At 40.3% G+C, this 6,826-nt stretch overlaps 1 long non-coding RNA gene across 1 annotated transcript; it reads right to left on the bottom strand.

Moving 5' to 3' along the window:
- Positions 1 to 905: 905 nt before the first annotated feature.
- LOC137418017 (uncharacterized) lies at positions 906 to 2,045 on the bottom strand. Its single transcript, XR_010982554.2, has 2 exons — positions 1,813 to 2,045; positions 906 to 1,229 (listed from the first exon to the last, which is right to left on the bottom strand). It is a non-coding gene; the product is annotated as an uncharacterized LOC137418017 (long non-coding RNA).
- Positions 2,046 to 6,826: the final 4,781 nt, after the last annotated feature.

Here is a 6,826-nt window from a genome sequence, read left to right as displayed (position 1 = left end):
AAGTCAGGAAAAGCTCTTCGGCATTGTTTTTTTTTCAGCCATTAGTTTGGATACTTTGATTCAAACATCCAAAAGGAATTCAAACTGGGCATTTCCTCTCGTGCTGTCTAATTTGTTTTTACGTAAAATTAACCACATTCCACTGTTGTGGTTTAGGACAGCCCTCTAGTGGCAGATTACTGCAGAGAGCGCATGGATGCTTCTCGAAGGCAGAAGGTGCTGCATATGATTGTAACCATCCCAACATCCCATTGTCTACAGTATTCAATTCACATTGTCAAGAAAGCAATATGTAACATAACTGAAGCAGTAGCCTCAGTCTCAATCGACTTTAATTTGGAGCTAGTCTGTCCAATTGAAGGTTGAAACAATACCTGGAGACACTCGCATAAATTCCTCATTGCAGTCAAGCAGAGTCACGTGCTGCTTCTTTGAATGATGCCCGGAATTTAAAAATAACATATCAGAACAAACAACCATAGGTTGGCAACCAATGCACAGGCTTGTTGGGCCTGATGGCACTTACATTGAAGTTCTGGAACTCATTCAATATTGACCCGGTGTAGTGGAAACAAACAAAGAAATGCTGGACAGTGTATATACTGGGAAAGATCGCACCAAGAATGTAGAAAGCAAACACATAACTCCGACATAAGGCTGGTTAAAATTTTTTTCCTGTTTATCATCACATTTTTTTCAAAAAAGTGGGTAGGGACGGAGGATGTTTTTTTTCTTTTTTTCAGAGTGAAATTTAATGGATTATTCAACGCACAATATGTTTTTTTTCTTAAATATACTTGATCGGACATACATGATGAATCATGTTATGATTTCTAAACGAGTAAACCTTCGTATGTACGCACTGATACGATTCAAATAAAGAAAATAAAGAAACCTATGTCACATTGAGTTCTGTTTACTTTTAATATTTTCTGATACATATAACAATGGTAGACCAAAACTTCGGCTTTTCAGAATAATGTCCGGTTGCCATACATGTATCTATCAGCAGCTATTGCCATAGCATTCATACATATCGAAAGCATTGCATTATGTTCATTGGTCTTCTGTTGGTTTGGCTGATCCAGGAAAGTAATAACGAACTCAATGAAATTTTCAAGGGTATTGATGACATCTGCCAATGTTGAAGCTCAACCTGCAACATGGGTCATAGTCTTTATCTCCCACTGAGATGTTTACCACTCCATTGGTGTCCTCAATTGGTACACCTGAAAAAGAAAAATCACGATAAAATATACTTGTACATTGTCTACCATACTGTTTACCTATCAGCCAAGCCACAAACATCAAGGTTCAAACAACAAAAATGTGGGGAAAAATTGTACATTGAAAAAATGAGCACCCCTCTCCCCTACACACACACACACACACACACACACACACACACACACACACACACACACACACACACACACACACACACACACACCCTTTCACAACTAATAATTGCAAGTATTCATCAGTCTCAGATCAAATTCAGTGTTTTGTACTGAAATTCTGTTTTTTCCAAGTCTGGATTTGGTTTGGAATTTTGAACCACCCGGGAATGAAAACTAGAAATACAGATCTGGGATCCCAGTACAGATATATCAACAGATTTTAGTTCAGAACAGAACTGGAGTCCAACATTTCCCACCATTCTTTATGAATATAATAAGGAAGCGCACACCCCATTTATCAGAAGCAAAATCTTGCGGTCCACATAAATGGCGAGTGAGGGGGAAAACCCGCACACACTAAATATTCAACAACAACAACAACAACGTACATTAAAACGGTTATATTTCTTACCATCAAGCGTTCCCGACACTGGCTCATAATACAGTTCATCGAGAGTGATATTTTCTGGCACTGACACCAACCCAGGCCTTTAGAACACTGGACGTTCGCCGAATTTGGCAAACAACGAACGGCATTTTCTGTCAAACTGTCGCGCACATGTAACTTGGCTCAGACAGTACGCGAGCACATACACAATTCGAACCTGTTCCACTGAGCGGGAACGGATTTTACTGACTTCGCGAGCAAAAAATAAAAAGAAGATTTTTTTAGGGGCGGACGACTTTTATGGGGCGGGCGGCGATGATAAACAGGAATTTTTTTTAACCAGCCTAACTCCTACGCATAAGCTCAATACACTTACACAATCTCTTCAATTATAAAACAGCACAAAAATTAAACAAAATTGTAAACTAATAAAAGAGCTTAAAGATTTTAATTATTGACCCAACACCTGAGTTATAGAAGTGCAAGGTTTTTTTTAAAGTTTTTTTTTTTAAATCACACCCTTTTATACTAATTTGCAGAAAAAGTTTCTCAAGGTATCATCAAAATTAAATGGTTCATGGATCTTAAACACTAAAAACAAGAAAAAAAGCAATCAGAGATTGCAAACCCTCGCCAGGATGTATTTTCCGTGGTTTTTAAGGCTTTTGTGTTAAAACAAATATGTCGGCCGAACCACGTGACCGATGACGTCATGATTATTTTTTTTCTAAACTAATTTATTCCTAGATTATGCTCAATAAATTTCATCTTGATCGGATGAAGTTTTGTACTTGGCAAATTATGACGTCATAATGGAGGCACCTATGACATCATCATTAACATATTTTATTCCCCATGGAGAGTTCTTTACAATGAGCCATGTCTCAATTTTTTCTATTTGGCACTTTGAGATATAGAGGTGCAAAGTTTTTCGATTTTTCCAAGATGGCGGCCAAACCACGTGACGTATGACGTCATAATTATCATTAAAAATTATGCACCTATGGTGAAAATTTCCTGTCAATCGGACCAACGGTTGCAGAGAAAATCAGATTTATTATGTGCGGACAAACAAACAGACAAACGGACTCAAATGCAATACCCTCTCCTCTGGCGAGGGTAACAACAGGCTCGAATATCATATGCAAAAGGTAATCATCAAGTCCATGGCTGAACTTTAAAAAAGTCAAGAAAACCATTAAATTTATACCATGTACCAGTAGGTTTTTTTTTTTCAACAATTTGAAATTAATTTTCTACATCGCTATTTTGCAACTACACAAACAATTTAAACTAGATATCTGAGATCACAAAGTGATCGCCAAGGGTAAGCCTCTCCCGACAGGGAGGGGCTTACCCTCGGCGAACTCACGCGACTTACCCTTGGCCTGCGATCCGACGATGCCATATTCTTTTCAGGCTGTCATCTGACCTTGACCTTCAACGTTTATGGATAGAGTGTAAATTAGGAAAATGCGTCCCGTCTATAATATCTATCCATAAAACTCAACCTCATAAAAATCAGAGGAAAATTATTCAAGTTATGATGAAAAATGTTTTCTGTTAATTATGTCACAATCCGAAAAAAGTAGGTCAAGGACAAATCAAACATTAGATGCACAACTTCAATGCAGATCCACTATTATGATGGAAAATCATCTTGGAAGGCCAAGTTGTCTTTGCGATTTCACAATGGGAAAATTGAGCGATGCTCATGGGTATGATGACCTTGACCTTTAAACCGGAGGGGTATGATGTACATTAAACGTAAATGCATATTGCTCTCAGCTATCTAGAAAGGGTAATTTCGTATTGATCGGATAAACCTTAGCCAAGCAAGGTATGGTCAAAAATGTTAAAATGTCTATAATTGGGTTATCACCCTAAATTAGGTCAAGGTCAAAAATATTACGTCAACCCTGCATACTTTTTATTCCCATTATTGATGCAAATTTTCATTCCGAATGTCCCAGCCAGATCCGAGATACAGCATTACAGATACAGACACCCATACATCGGCAGAATAACCTAAGTGGTGGTTTAATACATTTAGGGGTCTAAGACCTTGACCTTTACCCCAGAGGGGTATGATGTAAATTAAATGTAAATGAGCCTTGCTCAAGGCTATCTAGAGAGGGACAAACTTTGGTTGAATTCTATTCTGATCAGACAAACCTATGTTGAGTTTTGGCGAAAAATGTTAAAATGTCTATAATTGGGTCATAACCTTAAATTAGGTCAAGGTCCAAAAACATTATGTCAATCCTGCATACTTTGTATTGCCATTAACTGTGGTATCATTAAAATTGGAGGAGCTAATTATAGAAACAAACCAGACAACAGCGATTAGCCTTCCCCTATCCAATAGGCCCTGGGAGGCTTAGTAAGCAATAACCTTCAGTTTACTTTTTACTTATAAGTTTACTTATAAGTTAGGCCCCAACATACTAATCTCTGGGGCTTGATTCATAACAAAAAAGTGTTTATTGTATTTTTTTTTAAAGGTTTTCGATGGCTATCAATATGCTAATTTCAAAATAGAGCTGCAGGACAAGCTGGAGCCTGGAGGTGTACACACTCCTGGCTGAGCTATCCAGCCAGCGTTTGAATCCTGTCCCAGCTATAAGCTGTAACCGTGTTGTTTTGCAGGCAGGGTGATTCATCAACATGTACACAATCGAAAGGAGGTTAAAGTGAAGGAGGCATCTGCCAGCACTGGCCATTGGTGGAGCTTCAAGAGTCCACAGTGTTTTACACAAACAGTAGGTGAGTTATCGCCAGCACCCTGAACAAATTATAAATTCCTGCCCAAATCAGCTGCACTCAAATGTTAGGCCTGGCCGGCCGATTCACAAAATATTTGGTTCAAAAATTATAAACGTTCCGTGACCGACCCCACGAGAAGATGGGAATAATTGAGGCCATTAAAGTAGTAGTAGTAGTAGTGCTTTTGTTGGAAAGGCTATAGAGATTTGCGTTCAGAGCTCATGCAAGCTCAGGCAAACATATGTTCCCTGTTTCATGTCGCTCAATTCCTCATCTCTGCAAGTCCATGGTTTGAACTACAGTAGACAAGGTAGAGCATTTTGAAGTGAAAGCACCACCAAGACAGATAAGGGGAAGGTAAAAGAGCGCCAAAGAACACCAAAAAAAAGAATGCCAAATAACACATTTATACAAATAAGAGCAAAGTATCTTGTGGGGAGACCGTACAAAGTGCATCATTTATAGTCCAGGTTTCCTTAAACTTTTGAACAGTGTTACTATATTCTGCCGCCTTGTACTCCGAAATAATGCGTGGGCGTATTAAGCCCTTCAGCCATACAGAACTGTGTTCCACCACATCTTTCTCTATTTTTGCCTTCCTGGTTTTATATATTGCCATTTTTGCACAGGCTAAAATAAAGTTAACAAGGAGATCTCGTGACTTGCTTAGTTTCTTTACCGGGTGCCCGATGATAAAAAGTGTTGGAGAGAAGTGAAGCCAGAAGCGCAAGAGAAGATTTTTCATCAGGAAGAACACTGGTTCAAGACGGTGGCATTGAAGGTATATGTGAAATATAGTTTCCCTTTCACCAAAAAAGCAGCATTCCTCTGGGAAGTTAGTGAAATGCCGCATCATAGATCCAGAGCTCAGTGCGCCATGTAGCAACCTCCAACTTAAGTCTGCCATCATTATTGGCGTTGGGTAGAGATAAAGTGAATCCCAACGTCGATGAACAGTCGAAGGAAGTGGAAGAGTCTCACGCCAGGGAGTATCCAGTCGGGTTGCAAGAGCTATATAATGGAGCGAGTGGATCACTGGCAGGTATATATTTTTCCTTGATAGCCCACAGAACGACATTTCCACTGTGCCAGGGGTCTTACTCATATTGTTTGCAGGTATTGGTTGAGAGAGGTCGCAACATCGTGGTCGGATTTTAAAATCCATGGGGTTACCGATGGACATCTGTCCAGATCCATCACCCTCTTTGGGATTCTCTAGATATTCCAGACAATCGGGAGGCAAGGAGCTTTTGACCTCTTCAAGTATCCTGGAGGGGATCCTGATTGTCCTCAGGCCCATTTTCGCTGCGAGCTCCTTGGGTAAAATAAGCCTTCTCTTACCATCATTCAGAAGGTCTCCCACTGTGGATATGCTACCAGCTAAGAGGCTCCTTCTTACTGAAAAGGAAGCCAGAGTTGGGCCCTGTAGAAGAGGGTTGAGAATGAGCGGTTCTTCTAACAGGTCCTTGCCTGGATAAGGAACTGTTCTTTGTACGTCGACTACATTCCAAGCCTTCAGCATTTCTTGATAAAAAAGAGGCAATGTAGCACTAGACAGGCTCCGAGATGTACTGATGAAAAGATTCCTTTTGTACCCAAGATTGAGCACTTTGCTGAAGAAGTACGATGCCAGTGAGCACCATTGCGGTGCAGGGTTCACATGTAGGTAACGTTGTATGGTCTTCAGCCTGGATGCGTGGTAGTGGCTTCGAAGGCAGGGAAAAGACTGTCCACCTTCTGCAAAAGGCAAGCGCAGAATGCCCAGGGAAACCCAGTGTTTGCCATTCCAAAAGTAGTCCAGTAGCTTCCTCTCCATCTTAACCAGAAACTCCTCTGGAGTGCTTATGCAAGACAGCCTGAATACTAACTTCGGAATTATAACCTGTTTAATAAGGAGTGTTTTCCCCCTCAGAGACAGGACTTTTAGTAGTCCACTCCAGTCTCTCAACTTTGCTTCGATCTTGTCCCCTAAAGTGTTCCAGTTAATGAGTGGTGAGGACCCATGGGAAGTGGACAAGTGCACCCCCAAATATTTGATCTCATTGCGACTCCAGGTCAATTTCTGAAAAAGTGTTGGTAACTCCTTTACCTGCATTTGTCCAATTAGAAGCCCCGAGCTTTTCCTCCAATTGATTGTAGCAGACGATGCTGCTGAATAGACCTGCTGACAATCATAAACTATTTGCATATCCCTTGCATTATGGGCAAACACGAGAACATCATCTGCATATGCAGAAAGTTTGAGGTTGACCCTGTTGTGTGGCACCACAAT

Source organism: Myxine glutinosa, chromosome 10 (genome assembly GCF_964187855.1).
Source record: "Myxine glutinosa chromosome 10, kmMyxGlut1.1, whole genome shotgun sequence".
NCBI classification, from domain to species: domain Eukaryota; kingdom Metazoa; phylum Chordata; class Myxini; order Myxiniformes; family Myxinidae; genus Myxine; species Myxine glutinosa.
The sequence above is the reverse complement of the archived record's forward strand: the minus strand, read 5'-3'. Positions and strand labels throughout refer to the sequence as shown.